At 45.6% G+C, this 22,510-nt stretch overlaps 1 long non-coding RNA gene across 1 annotated transcript in view; it reads right to left on the bottom strand.

Annotated features, from left to right (window-relative positions):
* Positions 1–11,076: 11,076 nt before the first annotated feature.
* Positions 11,077–22,510, bottom strand: part of LOC128110914 (uncharacterized) — a 31,331-nt gene continuing 19,897 nt past the window's right edge. The window contains exon 5 of the long non-coding RNA XR_008218381.1: positions 11,077–11,173. This is a non-coding gene — a long non-coding RNA (uncharacterized LOC128110914). The remainder of the gene's footprint in view (positions 11,174–22,510) is intronic.

Genomic DNA, 22,510 nt, shown 5'->3' with positions numbered 1-22,510 from the left:
CCAGGGTCAGACAGGCCACTTCCCTGCCTGCAGATGGCTTAGGATGTGAATGCTTCTTGAATCTATTGACATTTTTTTCTTATCAACTATCCCCCTGGGGGGCCAATCATGATGATTTTGAAAATCAAGGGTCTCCTCTGGCCACTTTCTGGAAATGCCTTTGCTCTGATCTGAGTCTACCTGCTGTCTTTTCAATCACGGCAAAATCAAAAGTCAACGTATGAAAACCCCTTGTCTGCCTTAGCTGAGCAGAATAAGCTGGAATGCAGGGTCCTCACTTTCAGACAGTGTTATTGAGTCCCACTATTTAGAATCATTCTACCTTGCTTATGAAAGGGTGTATGTAGGATGGTGGGGCAGGGGAGATACCTCAGGTGGGAAAGTGCTTTACAGATAACAGTGGCTGAGTTAGATTCCAGAAACCACATCAAAATGCCAGGCATGGTGGCACATGCCTGTTTTGGGGAAGCAGAGGCAGGAGGATCCTTGGGGCTTCCTGGCCAGATAGTCTAGCCTGCTTGGGGAGTTCCAGGAAACATACACACACACACACACACACACACACACACACACACACACACACACACACACACACAAAGTAAAGTCTGTTCCCTCCCTCCCATCCTTCCTTCGAATGTGAATGCACAGCACACTCCATGCCTGCTTCCTTGGAGAATGTACAACTACTCATGGACTTGGCTCATTGAGCCATGGGATAGAAGATTATCAAAAAGAAATAAGTACCAGGTGTGAGTTAGGGAAGAGCCTCGTGTGGTAGACAGGACCAAGAACAGTGTGTCAGGAGAAGGATATGTGAGTGGAGTGTCCATTGACTCCATGGGTGTGGGGTTTGATACAATGTCTAATGTCTAACTGTAAGTGGCCCTTCCCTGGGACATCATTCGGCTCATGGTCATTCCGGGATCCGATCTGGCTCAGGACCTCAACCTCACTGGGTCACCAGGTCAGGATGGTTTTTGGAAATATCTGCCTGTGCAGTGGGGTTAGGTACTGTCTACCCGGTGCTTCCTGATCTGGAGTTTAAGCAGCTGGACATCATGTCTAGTACAGACCTTTAAACACAGCGTTCAATTTAATCACATCCACTGCCCTGGGAAGATAGTGAGGACTGTTTCCATTCCATAGCTCAGAGAATTGAATCCTCATCAGAAAATGGCCTGGGGTCACCCAGAGAGTAGCAGGCAAAAGTGGGGTTTAACTGTTGCTTTATCTGCAGGTCACACATCTGACCAGGTACCCCCATGTCCTTGCTCCTGACTGGCTTTGACAGTGGCCACTCTCCCCTGCTGTGTGCTTAAGGAACCTCTGTCTTGCTTCCATCAATCAAGGATCAGCTTGTCCCCAAGAACTGCAGCCATTCCAGTGGCCTCTCTGCCTGTCTCTGGAGGGTGCTGGAGGGGAGCAGTCACCCTTCAAGGCAAATCCCAGAACAAAATCCCTAAATACCCAACTCCCTCCCAAGACACACCAACAAATCCATCTCAATACATCTTGTCCCTGAGTTCCAGGGGAATCTCTTTGCCAATGGAGAAAACACCTGTGCCCCTGGGCCTGGGTCCCTGGTTGGTCTGAGAAAACCCTGCACTAATCCCATTTGAGGAAAACAGGCATGTCTGTCCCAAGAACTTTCTGGAGTTGGGGCAATTAGGCCCAGAGGAACCAAGTCATGCTCCGAATTGGGAGACTCTGAACAGCAAGTGCATACCTATTAAATCTAGGTTGTTTCAGCCACCTTCAGCATCAGAGCCGGGGACATCTTTGTGGCTCATTGCAAGCCTAAATAATAAGTATCTAAGTAAGCAACTCGCCCTCCACCTGCCCTGTGCACTCTAATCGTATTTATTCAGGATGTCGCCGCCTCTGAGCACCTGTCTCCTACAGCCTTATCGCGGCATGAGCTCGTGTGGGAAGCAACATGTCCAGCTGTCGCAGAGTCTGCAGTATCTCCCTACGAAAATGAGGCAGGCAGCACCTTAGGGGGGAGGGGCTTCATGTCAACAATTTGTGTCTAATTTTGGGGGTGACCAGCCTGTCAGCTCCCGCAGCCTGATCGGTCTTTGAGGTCTACGGCAGGCAGCAGCTGCCGCCGCCCTGACACCTCTGTTTTTATTATTATTATTATTCTTGCGGGAGCAAGAGCATCAGGGAAGGGGGAGGAAAAGAAGTAAGGGGGGGGGGAAAGCCGTGCTTCTATTTTGGTTGCATTTTCAAATCCTGTTTTAGTGCAAGAATTTAATTATACATATTTTCATCATTTCTCGTATGCTGACATATTAATTAAGGGAGCTCTAAATCAGGTTCTGTAGCACCGTTGGCTTACCCTGTAAAAACATTTTACCATTTTGGTACAAATAAAAAAAATGAAAAGTTAAAGGCAGAAGTACTCTTGATTGTTGACACACACGTACCCCCTCCCTCTGCCACACCCCCTCTCGGTGTCACCACAAATTTGGGCTCGGCGTGCGTTATTTTATCAACAAATGAACGGTGTCTGCTCAGCTCCCTGCTCTGTCCTGCTTGGTTTTGAGTTGGAAACTGACTCCCCAAAGCTATTTCTGCTGCAGTTCTCAGCCCATCAGCAGATGACAGGCAGGTAGGCCACAGGATGGGGGAGAATTAGAGAGGAGTCACCTGAGAAAGAGGCTCACCAGGTCATATCTGTCTTCTGGAGCTGACCCCAGCCTCTCCACTTCTGGAGGATACCCAGAGATCAGTGTTACACTGACTTCACTCTAAGGGAGACACTTGGTCTAAGGAGCCAGGTCATTTGCCAGGCGTGGAGCTGGGGAGGGAGTCCAAGCTGAGTCCTCGGATTCCAGAGCACTGATCCTTCTTCTGTGCTCAGCTTCCTGTGAGAGAATGTCCAGACACAAACGGAGTGTTTAACCATCCACAGTGCTCTGAGCACATTGGTGGGTGGTGATGAAAGCAATATGGTGCCCTCTGCATGGGTCTTAAAGGGACAATCTAGTGAATGTTTCAAATGTGATTGGAACACCCCGTGAAGAGGTGCCTGCAAAGCATCATGGGAGAGAAAGTTCTAAATGAGTTGGTGGGCCTGGGTGCAATGGAGGGCCGGCCAAGCCTGAGGAGGGGTAGTCATTCCATGCAGGGGGAGATTACAGGAGGACCCTTCAGCACCCTGGGCAGAAGCTCAGCTGACCGTGAGTCCAGGGAAAGGATGAAGGCAGAGGACTCCTCAGAGATGATGACATGGGAAGGAAGTGCCTCTGGGGTTCACAGTGTTCTAGAAGCCATAGGAGATATCTACCTGTCCCAACAGCAATGACAAGCCACCCTGACGCTTAAGGTGTGATGTCAGCAAATAGCTGTGGTTCAGAAACAATGTTCTGTCTCCCATTTGGATCTCTCTCTCTCTCTCTCTCTCTCTCTCTCTCTCTCTCTCTCTCTCTCTCTGTCTGTGTGTGTGTGTGTGCGCGTGCGTGCGTGTGTGCACACACATCTTTATAAATAGAACCTTCTAAGCCTGTTGATGTACATGGTTTCAAGGCTGACCACTCTGCAATGCTTGGGTCACACACAGAAACTGCAGAGCTTGAACATATAGAACGACCTGGAAACATGCATAGTCTTGGAGCTCATGGTAGAAGCCCTGGATTCTACCTGGGAAGATCTGGTGCTCTAATCCTTCTATGGTCTTGTGTCATCCCTCAGGGCTGACTTAACCTCCAGGCGACAGCAAGTTCATCCCATGTCACTAACTCCTCTCTGTATCCTTTCTTGTTATTTCCAGTGTCAGAATGTCGGGAGCAGCATGCCGATGTATGGGAAAGTCCCCATGGAAGCTGGTCTGAGTACAGTATGTGCACGTGCTCATATCTATATCTCACCGTCTCGTCATGGCTCTTCTGGATCCCAAGCCCTACTCCCAAATTCCCTCTCTCTTCTCCGTCCTCATCAGCACTCTACAGACTGGGGATGAAACATTCTGGGTCATTTCATGGTGTGGTCTTTGAGCCATGAAAACCAGACTGCCTGGGCAGAGGGTCCAACAATACCAGATGCATTATACATTGGATGAGTTGCCAGAAAGAAGGATACCTTGACAAAGGAAGTCGTCCAGCTCTGACACCTAGGGTGGGAACATACTCTTTACTTCCTAGTCATCCCTCAGGGCTGACCAATATCACTCAGCCTGAAGCATTCTAGTCCCTGGGACCTTCTACAGGGGTGAGCTAGCACCTCCAGATTATGGTGGTCTCAGCAGTCCATGCTCTGGGCTTTGCAGGCAGCCTACTTCACTCCTTCCAGTGATGACATTACTGTCTCTAGGGGTGACCTGCGGTACCAACTGCTTGTTGAACTCATCCCAGGGAAGTAGGGGTACTACATCCTTTGCAATGGTATGATGCAAGGAAAGCCAGGAGCTGACTCAAAACGGTCCAGAAAGAAAAACTGATGTTCCACACAGGTGCATGTCCCCAGTGCTCTCTGCAGCTTAATGTTCCATGGCCCCCTGCTGTCCAGTGTGTGCTCAGTTCCCATAAGGAAAGTGATTGACCTTATGAGTGAATGTAATCTTGAGGTCACCAGCCATAGACTGGCCAATGTGTAACCCCCCGAAATCACTATACACTGAGTGTCTTCATCAGGAACAGAGTCTAAATGAACCAATCAGAGCCTCCCTTCCAGAGGGCTTGATGTGAGTGTCTAGAGGAGAGCAACTGGTAGAGGTTGGAGTGGAGTGGAATCAGCCAGGGAGTGAGCCTGAGGCAGAATAGCAGGTGACTGGAACAGTAACACCCTGATGTCCAACCACCAACGCCACCAGCTCGCCACCCAAGTGCCCCAAGGCCTGGACAGCCTGTCGGTGTCTGCATACTTTCTGTTCCCTCTTTCCTTGGAGGTCCTGTGATGTAAGAAGAAACTTCACTGGGGGGTAGGGCAATGGCTCGGTCAGGAAAAAGGTTGCCCCACAAGTGTGAGGAACTGAGTTCAAGTCCTTGGCATTCACCCAAAAGCCGGACATGGCCACTGGGCCACTGGTACCTGTAACCCCAGAGCTGGAGGGAAATGAGACAGGAGGATAGATGGATCTTGCTGGCCAACCCAGCTGAGAAATGACAGGCTCCAGATTCAGTGAGAGACCCTGCCTCAGGGAGATGAGGCTGAGCAATAGAACAGGATATTCAATATCCTCTGGCCTCTAAGTGCACACAGGGGTGCATGTAGCCTCATATACATTCACTCACCACACCCTCATAAAATGAAATAAAGGTGGGTGTGGTGATGTACTGGAGAACTGTGGAGAAGCTGACCCCCAGAACTCATGAACCAGACAGCTTAGACTGGTGAGCTTCAGGCCAGTGAATGACTCTGTCTCAAAAACAAACAAACAAACAAACAAAAAAAAAAAAACCCAGTGATTGGCTCCTGAGGTGCAATACATCCGCACCCTAACATACCTGATCGTGCATACACATCCCTTCCCATATGTATATACATACACAAGAGAAAGAAACTTCACTGAGTAGCAAACCATGTTTTCTCTCTTGAAACCCCAAACACAGCTGGAAATCCCACCCAGAGGAGGAGCCAAAGCAAAGAACCAATGAGGAGAGCAGAGGAATAGGCTGGATTCCAGTCATTGGTTCAGAGAGATGGCCCATTGCCGCCTTCCTCATCAACCCAAACCTCAGGGAGAGAGCCTCCGCTGCCCCGCCGGTGGACACAGGTTAGGATCCCTCCTTCCTCCTTCCAGAGGAGGCTGGAGACCTTTGGGCGCCTTTAAAATCTGCACTGTGCTTGGCATCCACAACTAGCCTGAGGCTTAAGCCGCCTGTGGCATGTCTTGGCCACTCTGGAAAGCCAGGCTGGGTTCTGGTGGCAGACTGCAGGCTGAAGGGGATTAGGAAGTCTCGCCTGAGCTCCCACGGCAGCTCAGGGTTGCCATTAAGAGGGACGGATTAATATCAGGTTGCTGGGATCTGGTTCCTGGCTGATACTGCTTAATTATTCACAGAAGTGATCGGCATCCAAGCTTGTGTGGCAGTATAAATCCTGGGGCCATCTCCCCCCCCCCCCCCCCACACACACACACACTTTTTTTTTCTTCTTCTTTCTTATTCTTCTCTGGAGAAAAGGCATTTATTTATTTGTCACCGTGATACCTATTTTAAAGTGCTCATTAAACTTCCAGTAACAACTCCAGCTTTGACCTGGTGGATTTGGGCTGCTGACGTTGAAGGCAGGTCTCCAGAATAAAGGGCAAGCAGCCTTCTTCTCACGCTGTGAGTTCTAGATCTTTCCTTTGCATTCCAAAGACCCCATACACAGGCCCGCCCTGGCTCTCACTGGGAGCAGGCAGGGGCAGTGTCTTTCCAGTCTCAGGTCTCTGGCTGTCTCCATCTGTTCTGGCAGTCCTTGGAGCAGGCTGAGGCGACCAGGGAAGCCTCCTGGGATGGCCACCACGGCTGCCTCACCCACTTCTGTCCAGCCTGGTAATTTTATCCCAAGAGACTCAGTGTGTAAAGCTCTTTCTTCCTACCCTGCCCCACTTAGCATCTCAGGCTGCTTCTGCAGCCTCTATAGCCCTGATGAGGCCGTCTGGCTCAGGGCATCCACCTGAAGCTGGATTAAGGATCAAAGGCAGGTCACGTGGGCTGCCTGGCCTTACAATGACTTTCCCTAAACACCAGCCAGGCCTCCTCTGCCCCTCCCCCACCACTGACTTTCCTTTTCACTTCCTGGGGCCTGGTCTTTTAATCAGGCAATAACTGTCCACCCAGCTAGGCATGCAGATCCTGGGACTGTTGTCGCCTGTCCTCAGAGGACACCCTTAGGCCTCCTTAGCCCCATGTTTTCTTCCTGTTACAAAGACAGCCACCTCCTCCCATCGCTTAAGACAGCACTGGTGGGCTTCTAGGACCCAACAAGCCACATAACCCCAGATAGTCTCTGCTCAAGCAAAGGTCTATGCTGGGATTGTCCCCACACCTTCCCTGTAATGCAGGCTGGTCAGGGGAGCCTCCACAGCAGTTTCATCCCCAGGGGCTAACTTCCACCATTCAAGGTGAGATCTGGCTGTCCTGTGTCACTACACACCCCAGGTATTTTAGGTGGAAACCCCTGAGCCAGAGTCATCCTTCCTCAAGATCATACCAAATTCCTCCATGGTGTATATCAGGATTTGGGGCACATAGGAAATGATAAGAACAAACCAACCGTCATCAGAGCCGGTCTGTGGGCGAAAGCTGGAGCTCTATGTAAATTGCCTTTCTCTCAGAGCTTATGTAAGATGCTTGGGGACATGAACCTGTGGGCTACAGAAGTTCAGAGAGAAGGGCATGACAGCTACCCATCCACATGGGTGCTAGGTGCCCACCCCTAACCTCTCCCTCCTCTCAGTCTTCGTCACAAACCAGGAGATTCCAGCAAGTGCTAAAAAACATCTCTGGACTTGGGAGAACGTGACCTTATTTGGAAGATTTTCCCATACAGTTAAGGATATCCATGTGAGTCCATTTTGGTCTAGGTTGGGCCCCAAATCCTACAACAAGGGTTTGTCAGAGAAGAGATGAGCTGGGCTGCCACTCCATTGGTAGACCCCACCTAGCCTGTGTGGAGTCCTGGCTTCCGTTGCTCTTAGGGTTGATTTTCCTCCACAGTTGCCTAGAATCTGACTCAGGTCAAGCCAAAGGACACGGGCAAAATAATTCTTAAAGCCATTTGGAGGCCAGGGCTACGACTGCCCTGCCGGCACCTCCTGGTAGCTCCGCAGCTTCTGTGAACCACTTTGCCACATGCAAGGAGCCAGCACCAGAGACACCTGATTCACAGCCTTCAGCGGCTCCTGCTGTGCTGGGGTAATAGCATGGGGACTGCAGTCACTGCCTCCCTCTGGCCCACCACAGCTCTCTTCCACTTCACTCTTCTCTCTCTCTCTCTCTTTCCTTCTGGAAGCTGCTGGGCCTTCGTCCACACTGAACTTCTGCTGTCCATGGGATGCTCCCGTTTCTCCTAAGAGTCCTCTTGTTCTCTGACATCAGCTTGGTCTTCACAGGCCCAAGTCCACTTTCACGGTCCCTCAGGGCAGACCAAGTCCCCTGAGAGATGCCTTCTGCCCAGGACAGAAGCAGTTCTGAGCTCTCCCTGAGATGACCCGGTCTACTAATGCTGCATTCTTGCAGCTATTTAAACAGCACCTTTAAAAATTGTCATTTTCTAGTCACGGCTTTCTAAAACTACAGCTGAATAATTTGGGCTAGTATCTGTAAGCTTATAGGAAGCCTCACTAAATTCATTAATACAACAATTTGGTCTCTTCCCGTAAGACCTCTGTCCTCCTTTATTTATTCAACTTGCTTCCTGTCCTAGCTAGCTCAGCACTTGTTTGATTAAGTAGTGACATGAGAGTCACTTGGTTTTTATTGAATAACTCTTACAGTTATGATACTGTACGAGTTAATATATTGTTGGGTTTTGAAAATTAAAACTACTTTTGGCTTTTCATTTATGGAGAGATTATTTTGAAAAGTATGAGTTTAGATTTTATCAATAGCCTCAAACTTATAATACACTATACATATATATACATATCATTTATAATGTATACATACTATATGTTATAATATAAATACTAAATAGATGAAATTATAATATGTAAATATAAATTATATAATATGTAAACACATGGAATATTTTACGTATTTATAGATTATGGATTAATTTAAATTTCATAATGTTCCATTTTGGTTATGGATGAGATATATGCTGTATAAATTATAAAAAATACAGTTTAATTCCCTTATTCTGTTTATATGGTAAAATGTATTAATTTGTCTTCTATTTTTATTTTTATTTTTTTGTTTTTTTTTTTTGTTGGTTTTTCGAGACAGGGTTTCTCTGTGTAGCTTTGCGCCTTTCCTGGAACTCACTTGGTAGTCCAGGCTGGCCTTGAACTCACAGAGATCCGCCTGGCTCTGCCTCCCGAGTGCTGGGATTAAAGGCGTGCGCCACCACCGCCCGGCTTGTCTTCTATTTTTAAATTACCCATATATTTCTAGTTTTATTTGGAGCTGAGTTTTCCATCTATTGCTTACTATATTTTTCCATGTTTTATTTCATATTGTTTTATTTGTGCCCTTTTGTACCCGTAAATGAAATTGCTGGTGACATTCCTTGATAGCACCTCTCGTTAACTTTGGTCCAAGTTGCTCCAGGCTGAAAACTCCCCGTTTGAGCTGTTCTCTTTTCCTCTCTGACCAACCAACTGCTAGGGATCTGAGGACCTCTCTTCCCTATTTTGTTGAACTTGCAGCTAGAATCAACAGGAGATGGACCTCCTTTCTTCCGACACCTTGTGGATAGTAGTTATTATAGCCAGGGGTCTCGTTGCTTTGTTTCTCTTGGGGTTTTCCCATTGATCATGAAGGTTTGTTCAACAAATGTCATTGCTCCAGAGAGTTCTCCATGTATGTGTTGGTCAAACTTGGCCAGAATTGTCCCTAGTCCCCTGGTGGACTCCCAGCACTTCTGTGGTGTCACCTGTCTTGTTGTGAGTCCTTCTGTTTCCAGTGTTTCTCTTTGAGAGAAATGACTGCTCAGGGTGACCCTCTGTCAAGCACTGGCCTGACAGCATCTGTTCCTTTATTGTCTCTGTGATTTTGTTATGCTACTATTTCTTCTGTTTTTATTATTTCTCCCTTTCTGAGTTTTAATATTTTTTTCAAGAATTATTTACTTAGTGTTATTTTAAGAATTGCTTGATTTAGATTCCTAGTTATCTTCCTTGTTTTCTAATGTGAGCCATTAGTTATTAGCTTAAAAATTGTGTTATCTGCATCTCATGACTTTTGATTCTAATCTGTTCATTACAGTGTGTTTTAACGTTTTCATGTTATTATGAAATCTAGCCTGTTGTAGGTATGCTTTATATTTTATTACTTTTAATGTGAATTTTATTAGTTCTTTGAGAACTATCTACATTGTATTTTGATCATATTCATCCCTTCCCACAACTCCTCCGGGATACACCCACTCTTTTGCACCTACCCACCCAACACTGTCTCTTCTTCCCTCTCCCCCCTTCTCCCTCCTCCTCTTCCTTCATAACTCATCAAGTCCAGTACATGCTATCCACGTGCTCTTGAGAATGTGGTTTATTTATATGCTTTACATTTCTAAATGCAAGTGATTCTGTTCAAGTCACCATCTCAGAGGACGTGATATCGCTTAGCACCAAGTCTGATGGCCTCAGTTGCAGCCCTGGAACCCACATAGTAGATCTCTGCAGCTTGTCCTTTGACCTCTACATGTGAACTGTCACATGGGCTTCCATCCATCTATATATATACATGCACAAATAAATAAATGTTTAAAAAGTCAATTTTCCATCAGAAAAAAAGGGCAACATTATATATTCCAAAGGGTAATATAAGGTAGAGTAATTAACTGTACAAATATTGACATGTGAAAGAGAAACAGAACAGGTTGACCTGATTCTGAAATGATATCAGGCTTAGCTTTCCCTCCTATGTGTGGTTAAAGAAAGACCTGAGTCCAGACTCCTGTGATGTGAATGCTGCATGATACTGATAAGTGTCCAGGAGCAGGAGGTATTGGTTATTTCCAGAGTTCAGAAGAAGCTAGAGGAACAGGAGGATAGACAGGAAGTCCCACCCTCCAACCTCTATCAATAACCCTCCATTAGTCAGGTAGATATGAGACTGCAGAAGAACACAGGACTAATAGAGAGGTGAGGGGAAGTGAGGGGGCTGGACAGTGTGGAAAAGGATCATACTCAAAGATTATTATCCATACTATGAAAATCTCATGGTGAAACCAGTATCATGTGCGAAAAATATAAGCCAAGGCCCCAGAGGCGACTCAGCTTTTAAGAGCACTAGCTACGCTTGCAGAGGACCAAGAGTCCATTCTTAGTACCCCATGGCAATGCCAACCTCCTGTAACTTCAGTTCCAGTAACTCAGGACTCTTTTCTGGCCTCTATGGGAACCAGGCACACATGTGCTGCACATATACAAGCAGACACATATATGCATACATATACACTATAAAATATAAGAATATATACCAATAAAAAATTGTTCCAGCAAACATGGTGGTAGGCATCTGTAATCCTGGTACTGGGGAGACTGAGACAGGATAATGACCTTGAGCTCGAAGTCAGCCTGAAATATATAGTGAGACCTGGTCTCAAAATAATCACAGTACACACATATGTATGTACAAACATATATAAAATTTTGCATGGAGTCAAATGATAGGGAAATTAGTAATTGGTTTTTTTAAGCTGCAAACTCCACCCTCCCAAGTCTGACTACAGCAGGTGGTTTTGAGCCAAGTCAAGAACTATTTAATCATATGTATTTCGGGATTGTTTTAGTTGCTGATTCCTAAATCCAGTCATCTTTTCCAATTATCTGATGACTTAAAACTGGGATTTCCACATCATGAGTTCTAACTTGTGTTGATGGCTACTGTTCAGCCAGGTCATCTTTTCCAATTATCTGATGGCTTAAAACTGGGATTTCCACATTATGAGTTCTAACTTGTGTTGATGGCTACTGTTCAGTCAGGACTAATCAAAGTCTGTCCCTGCCCTGTGCTCCATAAGATCACCCTGTGTAGAAGAAATACAAAGTAAACCACACAGATAGTTTACAGGTTCCTAGTGGTCACAATAAGTAAAATAAAACCTGAAAGATTAATCTTATGATGTAGTTTATGTAACTCAATAAATCTGAAATATGAGCTGTGTAGCATGCAGTCAATATATACATTAATAAATTACTAAAGACCTTATGTTTCAGCACTAGGTCTTTAAAAGTCCAGTGAATATTTTATAATTTTAGCATACTGAGATTTGGGTACTAAATCTACTAAATCTTTGTCATAAATATCTAGTTTGTATTTAAGATTTCATAAAATATGTAGTTTAAAAAGTCAACTCACTGACCCAAGTTGTCTCAATTTAAGTAAGTTACTGAATTTAGATGAAAATAATTACACTCGGTTCCTGGTGTCCTGAATGCAGTTATCTTGGGTTTACATGGCCCTCTCTATGGCATGGCCTTCAAGGACTAGTCCACTTTAACATCCTGTGAGGAAGTGTAGGAATGGAATCCACTGAGCAAATACAGAAGACACTCAGCATCACTTTCGCTAATTCCTAGCTCTTTTACTAATTTCCCTGTTCTTTCCCTTTCACTAATCACATCTCCTACACAAAGTCCAGATGCTATCTGAATATTGCCAAGCCATATGTTTGGACATTTACTGTGCTCCAGTCACTGAGACAAAAGTCTGAACAAGGTGAGCATAGTTCTTGAGATGAATGAGGTGTCGACTTTTGAACATAGCCATTCATGAACTCAAGTTCTTGGCTTTGGTAGGGTCGTCGTGTTTTCTGAAACACATTTTTTAAAATAAGCTGTTCATTATGAGGGGGAAATATTTTAACTGAATGGAATTATAACTTAATAAATGGATAAAGCTATGCTTTAGTGTGTGGTATTGTTTGTAAATTTGTTATTGCAGACATAAATTTAAGAGAAGGGGTAGTGAGTCATGAGCATGCTCAGCAGAGACAACAAGACTCCTTGGAGAATGGCATCTAGATGCTCAGGACTTACCTGAAAACTTCTATTACAGAACTTTATAATGACTAAGATACTTGGCCCTCCTCTGCATCTGTTCCTGGAGATGGCAAGTGCAGGGATCAGGGACCCAGCAGGACTGGATTGTCCTTCTATGGGCTATGCCCTTGGCTCAGGAGGATGAACTGACCTTCACCATGGACCGGAACATCAGAGCACTCACAATGACCTCCAACCACAAAAGGCATGGGTGTATTTAGTGCTACAGTGTCCTCTCTCATCTCCTGAACAATTCCCATAAGGCTGTGACACCACCTTACAGAGGCAGCCTTGAGCCCCCATTCACTCAGCGATAATCTTTGTATTGACATGTTCTTTATTCTTCCCTTCCTCACCATGTGTCCCCACACCTACAGGCCACAAATGAACACCTGAACACCCTTGTCTCACATCTGCATCCCTTGAAGTCACCACCACCCCTGCACCAGGCTCCATCTGCCTAGTGTGACTTCTGCATGTCCAACTGGAAGCCATCTTAATGAGCAAGTTCAGGGATCTTGGGTAGAGTTTTACATATGTTTATCTTAAGGAGATAAAAGGTATGTTTAAGGGAACCATTCTACATCCCCTGAAGCCCACAGGCAGAACTCATGGGATTAACGTGGATTTCATCTTGAATTCACTCCATGCAGAGTGAGGAAATGCAGACTCCTGATGGAGAGGGTCCATTTGCTATGACTTACAGGCCCAGAGTTTCAACATGAATCCTAAAACCAGGAACAGCCTCGTCCCAACTGTAAAAAAATTAAAGTCTAAAAAGGGATGAAAACTAGAGAAAGCTTGACTGGGAGTCAGAGGCTCTGCATGCATTTCTATATTAATATATAGGCCATGTGGATATAGGACTGTATATAAGTGTGTGCATAGATATCCTTAGTCTCTGACCTGTGTGCACATGCACATCTATACTCACAGACACATATACAATGTTTAACAATGCTGGATTTGGATGTAATTTGCATAAAACACCACCCTTTGGATGCTCAGCTTTGATGTCTTCAGCAGGAATAGCAGGTGTTCCAGGAGGCTGAGTCTTGAGGCAAATGATTGGTTCTCTTTCTACAGGGCAGCCATCCTATTTATGTGCATGACGATGATAAAATCGGCTCTCAAGCTCCTTTTTCCCATAGTCTGTCCAACCTATGACCTCACCCACATGGACACACCTTCTGTGGTTCCACCTGTGTGGCTCATGTGCCTCGCCTCTGACAGGACTACTTTCTTCTGATGTTACATTCTCTCAGTTCTTTATGTATTCTGTCTATTAATCCTCTGCCAGATGAGAGTCTGTAAAAGCATGTGTCTTCTTCTCTGGTTTCTTTTCAATCCATTGATTGTCTCTTTAAATTTTAAAGATGTTATGTCATGATATTTTTGCTCAATATTATCAACTCAGAGTTTCATTTTTTTATTTTTATTTATTATTGCAAGTATGTGTTGGTGTGAGCATGCATGGGTGTGCGCATGAGCACATGTAGGGGTCACAGCATGGTATCAGCAAGCACTTTTACCTGCCAAGCCAGGCAGAGTCTGACTGTGGCTGACTCGGTGACACCAGGGTGGAGCCCCTGGGGGTTACATCCTGGGCTATGGGCTAGTGTGCATCCCCAAGATACTGGGGCTTGGACCTGACTCATTGCTCATGCTACTGAAACTTTACTCAGTCACAGGCATGGATTGGTTTGCCAAGGTCCACTCAATTATGATCTAGAAGAATCTAAAGTCAATGCATGAACTGTCTGCCTCCCCAAATCCTCTATCATTGCCATCTAAAAAAATCTTCAGGGACCTCCTGGTGCCATACTTACTACGTGACTCCATACTCACATCTTGTAGCAGGGGCACTGATCCAGAATACACTCACGGCCTGTCACTCACCTGAACCTGTGATCTCTCCATCATTAATTATAGTAGTTAAGGCTCCTGGAAGTCTTAAAGAACTGCTAAGTAAACCATGCATCTCAGGAGACATGAGTTAATCCAAGGAGGGCTTGCTTACATGTGGAAATGCAAGGTTAGATTCGAACTCGCCACCCTCTCCCATCACCCTTTGTGTCCGCCTTCAGAAACAAAGCCTGTTCCTTCATCAGAGATAAATGGTTGTGTCAAGGACTGCAGCACATTCCGTTGAGAGCTGGAGCCTTCCCTTTCCACCCCCTCAGCCTGATAGTGCAGTTGAGAGTTCCTTTCAAATCCAGAAGGGTTGGACCAGAGGGCAGGCTCCAGAAGCAGCTCTGGTCATGCCCACTTCAATACAGAAAGGAGAATAAAAAAAGTCCCAGGAAATTATGGGATGTAACTTTTCATTCTTCTTGTCTCTAAATATTTTATATGAAGACTGCTTCCAGGTGTACACTTATTCAGGGCATTTTTCTTTTTACTCTAATGAAGATCATCTTTGCTTTTAAAGTTTAGTTTATAAGAAAGTATCTTTTAAATGAAACGTTGTCCTGCAGAATTCTCAGAGCATGTACAAAGCACTGGCCAAGTCTTCAGAGAGCAAGTGGAAGAATGAATGACCAGCATGCAATAAAACTGCATCCAAAGTGGATGGGATCAGCCCAGCTCTGTGGATCCTTGGTGTCCCCAGCCATACTTATGAAGCCTTTTCTCTCTGGCTTGCTCAAATGCCTGCAACACTCACAGGTGAACACTGGAGCCTGCATTGATTTCATTTGAATTCCAAGATACCAGAAAATGACCAGTTGCATGGAGAACTACTCTACAGGATGGAGACACACGCACGCACATGCACATAGTCACACACAGACAGACAGACACATAGTCACACACAGACAGACACATAGTAACACACAGACACATAGGCACATAGTCACACACAGACACATAGTCATACACAGACACACAGACACATAATCACACACAGACACATAGTCACACACAGACGCATGCAGACACACATATAGATAGACACAGAACACACAGACATACAACACGCAAAGATACACAGACAGGCAGACAGACAGACACACAACACACATAACACATACACACACACACACACACACACACACACACACACACACACACACACACTTCCATCAGTTGTTCTCTGAGCCTCAACAGAGTAAATTCATCTTCGAGTTTATCTCCATAACTCCGAGTGTCTAATTTGAGCACTTGGCCCCTGAAATCAATCTCAGATGTCTCTGAGGAGCTGGAACGAAGAGCTTGCCTGCACTGTATTAAGTCTGAGCTGGGGAGGGGAGAGACTTTGTCTCCACACGCTCTCAGTAAGATGAGCTTGACAGCACAGACAGAGGCAGCCTGACATGTTTGCAGGAGCATCGGCATCGGTGAACTATTAATATTACTTAGAATTCATTATTCACGGAACGGGACAACCTGACTTTGACCTCACATTTCAGAAAACATATTGATTGGAATGAGGGTGGCTTTGCAATTAGCTGGAGGCAGGTTGGATTTGCCCCTTTGAAGCCTAGAGGTGTGGCTCCCAGCATCCGTCCACGGACGCCCTGTTGTTAGGTGGTCTAGGACCAAACGGATGAGTTTCAGGAACTGGGAGCTTCAGGCAGTGGTTGCTGTTGCCAAGGATAAGACAAGCCCAGTGCTCCTGGGAAAGTGAGCAAGACAGGAAGGTTTGGTCTGAAGATTTAGTGACAAACCCCTCTGTAGCACATTAATTCACCCACTGTTGTCAAGGTTGGCTATCTGAGAAAGCAAACCAGGGCAGAAGACAGAATACAGCCGTCCGTCTCGGGGGCGTGGAACCAGAGGGCTTGTGTTTCACTTTGCTTTCTACTGCTGTGATAAACATCATAACCAAAGGCAACCTGGGCAGGGAAGGGTTTATTTCATCTTATAGCCTGTAGGCTGTCATGAAGGGAAACCAGGGCAGAACGTGGAGGCAGGAGCTGAAGCAGAGGTCGTGGAGGGACACTGCTCACTGCCTTGCTCCTCACAGCTTGCTCAGCCTGCTTTCTTTTACAATCCGGGAGCACACTGCCCAGGGGTGTCACCGCCCACAGTGGGCTGGGCCCTCCCACATCAATTATTAATCAGGGAAGCGCACCTACAGGCTTTCCCATAGGTCAGTCTTATGGATGCATTTTCTCAACTGATATTCCTCTTCCCAGAGGATCCCAGCTTGTGTCAAGTTGACAAAAACTGACCATCACAAGTGTGTTGTCTTTGTCTCAGGGAGCCAGGGGTTTCACTGACTAGGAGACTGTGGTCCAGGAAAAGCTGTCAACTGTAGTAACAAAAAGTGTCCAGTGGGGGTGCCACGGAGAAGGCTCAGTCCTTAAAGTGCCTGTGGCTATGCAGAGAGGATGAGCAAATTCACCACCAGAACCCACGGAGGACAGGGGCAAGCTTGGTGTTGTGAGCTCGGAACCCCAGCACTGAAAGGCAGAGATGGGGGATTCTAGGTCCACATGGCCAGCATAGCACAGCAAAATGGGTGAGTTCCAGACCAGTAAGAGACTCTGCCTGAAAACAGGGAGGAAGGATCCTGAGGACATGTCCAGTGGGAGACAGCTAGGGCAGGGCAGAGGCTGGTATTAAGCCTCTCCCTCTCATGTGTATCTAATAAAATAAAGGCTTTCTATTACCATCACACCTGCATGTGCACATGCAAGTATGTGCCAATAATTAAAGAAAAAGGGGCTATGAATTTGAAAGAGGGACATGGGAGGGGTAAGGAGTAGAGAGGGAGGGGGTATGATATAATTGTATTTTAATTAAAAATAAGATAAAGTAAAATGAAAGATGCATGGTCTGGAAAGTTGCACTCCATTGCTCCTATTGTCTGTCTTATAATCTACAAATTAGCAGCAGTTACTCTTGCCCGGCATCCTCGGTGTTATCTTCCAAAGAGAGCGTGGAAGGCCAGCTTCCTGGATGACCTGCATTCTCTGTAATTATAGACACTTATGTCAGGAGTCCTGCTTTTACTTATTTTCCTGGAATTTGAACTCTGGTCCTTCTACTTGTGAGTCAACTGCTTTCTCCCACCAAGCCATCCCCATAGCCTTCAGCTTCCTTTCATAGAATGTACATGTGGGGATTGATGTTTGGTTATTAGTGTGTGATCCACATCCAGGGAGAAAACTAGTAAGGACTCATCACTGTTACCTGCCAGCAATACCCCAACACCTGCAGTGTGGGCAGGGCCCAATTAACACTCCCTGAATAATTAAATGAATGAATAACTATGTGAGTCACCCTCCATTACTATCAGAATCATAAATACATCCCCTTCCCCTTAATCTCTCTGTTCCTTTTTACAATTTTTATTTTATTTTTAACTCGGTGGGTGGGTATGTGCACTTGTGAGTGTACTACCCAAGGAGGCCAAAAGAGGGCCTCAGATTCCCCAGGAACTGGAGTTACAGATGGTTGTGAGCTGCTGTGTGGATGCTGGGACTAAACCCAGGTCCTCCGAAAGAGCAGCCACTGCACTTAACTGTTTCTAGTCCATCTTCCTTTCTTAAAAATTATTCTTTCACAGAGTCTGTCTTCAGCTCTAGGCTGCAGTGACATGTACTCACTCTGGAGACTGCATAGTTTAGAGAAAGAAAAGATGGAGAAATTTAAGCAGCAACCGAAAGGATGAGGGTTTGGGGAAGAAGATGGTACAAAGTGAAGGGAATAGGCAGGAAGAAGCTTTAAAACGGAGGTGCTTGGCACAAGGAGAGGCTGATAAACCGCGTGGAGGAGGCTGCAACTATCTCCTCCCTCGAGACAGAGGAGAGAGATAGGGTCCAGCCAAGCAGGGCACAATGAAGAGAAACTGAGCAAGTAGCACTTTGGGCTGAGAAGTCTCCAGATTTGCATTTTAAGTCTTCCATTTTCCAGTTAGGATGGCAAACTTTCAGAAATGTCCCCATTTATGCCAGGCATCCCATGGAATCCTCAAAGCTTTGGGAAGACTCACTCAGAATGCTGTTTCTTTTTAATTTTTCATTAACTTACTAACCTCGAGAACATCTCCCTTTCTTCCTCTATCAACCCTCCTGAGTCCCTACCTCAGAACATTGCCAGGACAGTTAGTTATTTTAATCATGGTCATTAAACTGCACGTATGAGGGTGTGTGGCATATGCCTGCTTTAATTGTTGACTTTTCGCAACAAAGACCCACATCAGCCTCTCTCTCTGGCTATGTGCCTTGGACTAGTTTGGGTCTCTGTCAACCCGGGCTAGGCCAGGGTGTCATTTCAGGGGGAGCTGTGGAGGATGGAAAAGTTTAGAAAAGAGCTGGGCTCCAAGCAGGCCATCAGTATGGGTCCATTCATTTGCATCGATAAATAATATCCAAATTATTCAGGTTTGTCATCCAATGTCATTTCTCATTTCCACTTGTGTGACCATCCTTAAAAGCAGAAGAGTACCTCAGAAGCTGATGTGGATAACAGAGGTCTCAGAAGGCTGGTGCCACAGCCCTGCAAAGTCCCTGAGCCTAGGATGATCCCTTTCTGACGCACACTTTCACCATAGTGAGGAATTGCATACCCTCCTCTAGAAGCGGCAAACCCTTGTAATAAACTTTTTGGGAAAGCACTGGCAAGTTTGTTTCTCTGTGTCAATCAGCATTCTGTTCTGTTTCAGAACTCGAAGTGAGTCCTCAGATCTAATCACAATGCAATGCTCTATCAATACAGGATATGTTTGCTGTCTCTGACTCCAGGGGCCTGGCTGGTTGCTGCTGCGAATCCCCCACCCCACCCCCACTCCCTTTGGATGAATGGAAGTCCAAGCTTCCTTGGTTAATACAAAAAGAGCAATCGCCTGGACGACAGGAGACTATGATGTTCTCCATCATTGTTAGTTCACAAAAGCACCAGGATTGACCTACTTGTGGGCACTCCTCCGACCCTGCCCCACAACAGGACTCTGGCTGGATTTACAGCCACTGCAGTAAACCTGGATTTCAATAGGACCTCCCTGGGGAGAAATTATTACCACTAATCATTGTCTTCCAACAAAAGCTGCTGGGCAATGGCGTGATGGAGCCCTGGTTCCCAGATCTGCCTTACAGTTCCATTCTAGCCCAGCACCTACAGTGAAGTCCACATTGCTCACCTGGCCAGGGTCACAGTATTAATATGCCAACCATAGGAAAGCTGACCAAATACACTGTTTTTATGGAGTCCCAATTAGTAATGCAATGATAAAGTGCCATTTTGATCAGATCTCGTGTCATTTGCCCAACTCTGATCCTATGATGGTGTAGCTGATAGCTCCAGATTCTCCATGGCCTCCCAGGCTCTCCACCAACTAGCTCTGACTTAATCCCTTATTCTTTAGCTGAGACCCTAATAGTCTATGCTACTGAGAGTCATCTCAGAAGTCAGATCAGGGCTAGAAAGAAGCAAGTAATACCATACCAAACATATCCCCGTTTCTGGTCCCAAAGCCTTTCAAAGACAAGTGAGATGCAAGGCAGTGGCCTGCCTGTATGAAACCCCGTATACCACCTTGTCTGAAGCAAATTGAGGACCCAGGAACCAACACTGAGAAAATCATTAGAGAAACCCACACAGGTATGCATGGGGCATTCATAAGTTATTTATAAATAGAAGTCACCTATGTAGCCATCCTCACCCAAGTGACTCAATGTGCACTCTGTGGAGTTAACTACCAATGTTTCTGTCTTCTGCCATAGAATATGCCCAAAGTAAACTCTGAAAGTCACATAACCAGGGATCGTGTGTGTAGATGGATTCTACTGCTGTGACATTCTCAAATCTATCTTTTCACACGATTGTATCCAGCTGAAAGCAGCTGTGGCTTTCTTCTTTCTCTGAATAAGAATGGTGACACATCTATTGTTCAGATGACTTTATTGTGTAGGGAACATAATTCTCACCATTTCTGAAGTCTGCAATTCATTGTTCTTTAGAACATCAACAATGTGACGCAAACATCATCACCAACTCCAGAACATGTCACTACTCCAGAAAGAGGCCTTCTATGTGGTTACCTGAAACTCCCATTGGTTCCTTCCATGGTAACCGGCATCTCCTTGATGCCTTTGTGACTTTGCTATTCTGGAAACTTCATATAAATGGGATTGCACAAACCCAAGGCCTTGCAACCAGCTGTCTTAGAGTTCCTATTGCTGTGAAGAGACACCACAACCACTGCAACCCTTATAAAGTAAAATAGTGGGTTGTGGTGGCTTACAGGTTCAGAGGTTTAGTCCTTTATCATGATGTCAGGAAACAAGGCAGCATGCAGGCAGACATGGTGCTAGAGAAGGAGCTGAGTTTGTACATCTTGACTTACAGGCACTAGGAAGTGGTCTGAAAACTGGTCATATCTTGAGTTTATATGAAACCTCAAAGCCCACCTCCACAGTGACGCACTTTCTCCAACAAAACCACTTGTAGGACGAAAAGGGCCAAGGAAAAAACACCCTACCCCTGACTAGAGCCCAGGACCAAGACTTAAAATATCACCAATTCCAGAGTTTGCCCCAGATTTGGACAGCAAAATCCCACCAATTCCTGAGCACAGAATCCTACCAATCCCTGAGGTCCCTGAGCATGAAATTCCACAAATCCCTGAGCACAAAATCCCACCAATCCCTGAGCTTGATCCAGAATCAGACCACAAAAAAATTTACCAATCCCAAGCCACCCTGGAAAGCTCCACCCCAAAAGAAATCCTCTATAAGCTCTGTACCCTGTTCAGTTTGCTGCTGTTTCTAACCCGGGGCAGCCACTCTCCTGGAGTCTTCCTTCATAATAAATCTCTTGAATGAGATTTGTTGTGTGGTGTAACATTTTCTCCATATTGTTGCCTAGTTCTAACAACTTTTATGGGAGGCAGAGAGGAGCAAAATTGTAGCACTTTTGCTTGGGAAACTTGCCCCTAGTGGAGCAGAGTTGTTGCACTCCCATCGGGGAACCCTCTCCCTGGAGCAGAGCTGGAAACTGCTACTCTTACAGTGACTTTGTGGCACTTCTTGGCTCCCAACTGTCAGCATATCTTTCCCTCCAAGGTACAGTGCATACAGCCACACCTCCCAATAGTGCCACTCCCTTTAGGGGCTGTTTTCTTTCAAGCTGTACCAGCCTTGTGTAACTAAGCATCACAACATCTTTAAGAACTGACCAACGTTTAGCAAGAACCCACATTTGTTCCCTTTTGCAGCTGTATTCTTGGCATTTTGCACACATTCCTCTTTCTGATTATCTGTTTGTCTACTGGTGAGCACGTGGGTATTTTTCACATTCTAGTAAAAGTCATATGCTGATTTTGATCAATCATATGCAATTTGTTATGTGGACATACATTTTCATTTTCCATCAGTACACTCAAGGGTGAGATTATTGACTCCCATGGCAGTGACATGCTTGACTTTATTAACTAATCCATGTGATGATCATTGTTGATGGTCAACTTAACACAGTCTAGGATTACCTAGGAGGTGGGTCTCTGGAGATAATTATAATTATGTTAATTGAGGAGTGAGACCCACGCACTCTGCATGGCACCATTCCCTGGCTGGGGTCCTGGACTGTGTAAGTGTAAAGAGGGAGACGAGCAATGGCAGCATTCATAGCTCTGTTCCTGACTAGGATATGATATAAGCAGCCATTTCAAGCTTCCGCCATCTTGGCTCACCAGCATGATTAATGGTACCCATGAACTGTGAGCCTGAATAACCCCTCTCTCCGTTAAGTTGCATTTGTTGAAGTATTTCACAGCAGCAGATAAAAGAAACTAAGACTATTTAATTATTTATTTTTAGGTTTGGGGGATGAACACAGGGCTTCAACCTGTGAGCACCCTACCACTGAGCCACCTCCCCAGACCAACACGTTTAACTTTCCAGAGTCACTTCACCTGCTGGCCAG

Source organism: Peromyscus californicus, unplaced genomic scaffold, assembly GCF_007827085.1.
Source record: "Peromyscus californicus insignis strain IS unplaced genomic scaffold, ASM782708v3 Scaffold_15__1_contigs__length_86483966, whole genome shotgun sequence".
Taxonomy (NCBI): domain Eukaryota; kingdom Metazoa; phylum Chordata; class Mammalia; order Rodentia; family Cricetidae; genus Peromyscus; species Peromyscus californicus.
This window is presented reverse-complemented; position numbering and strand designations above follow the sequence as displayed.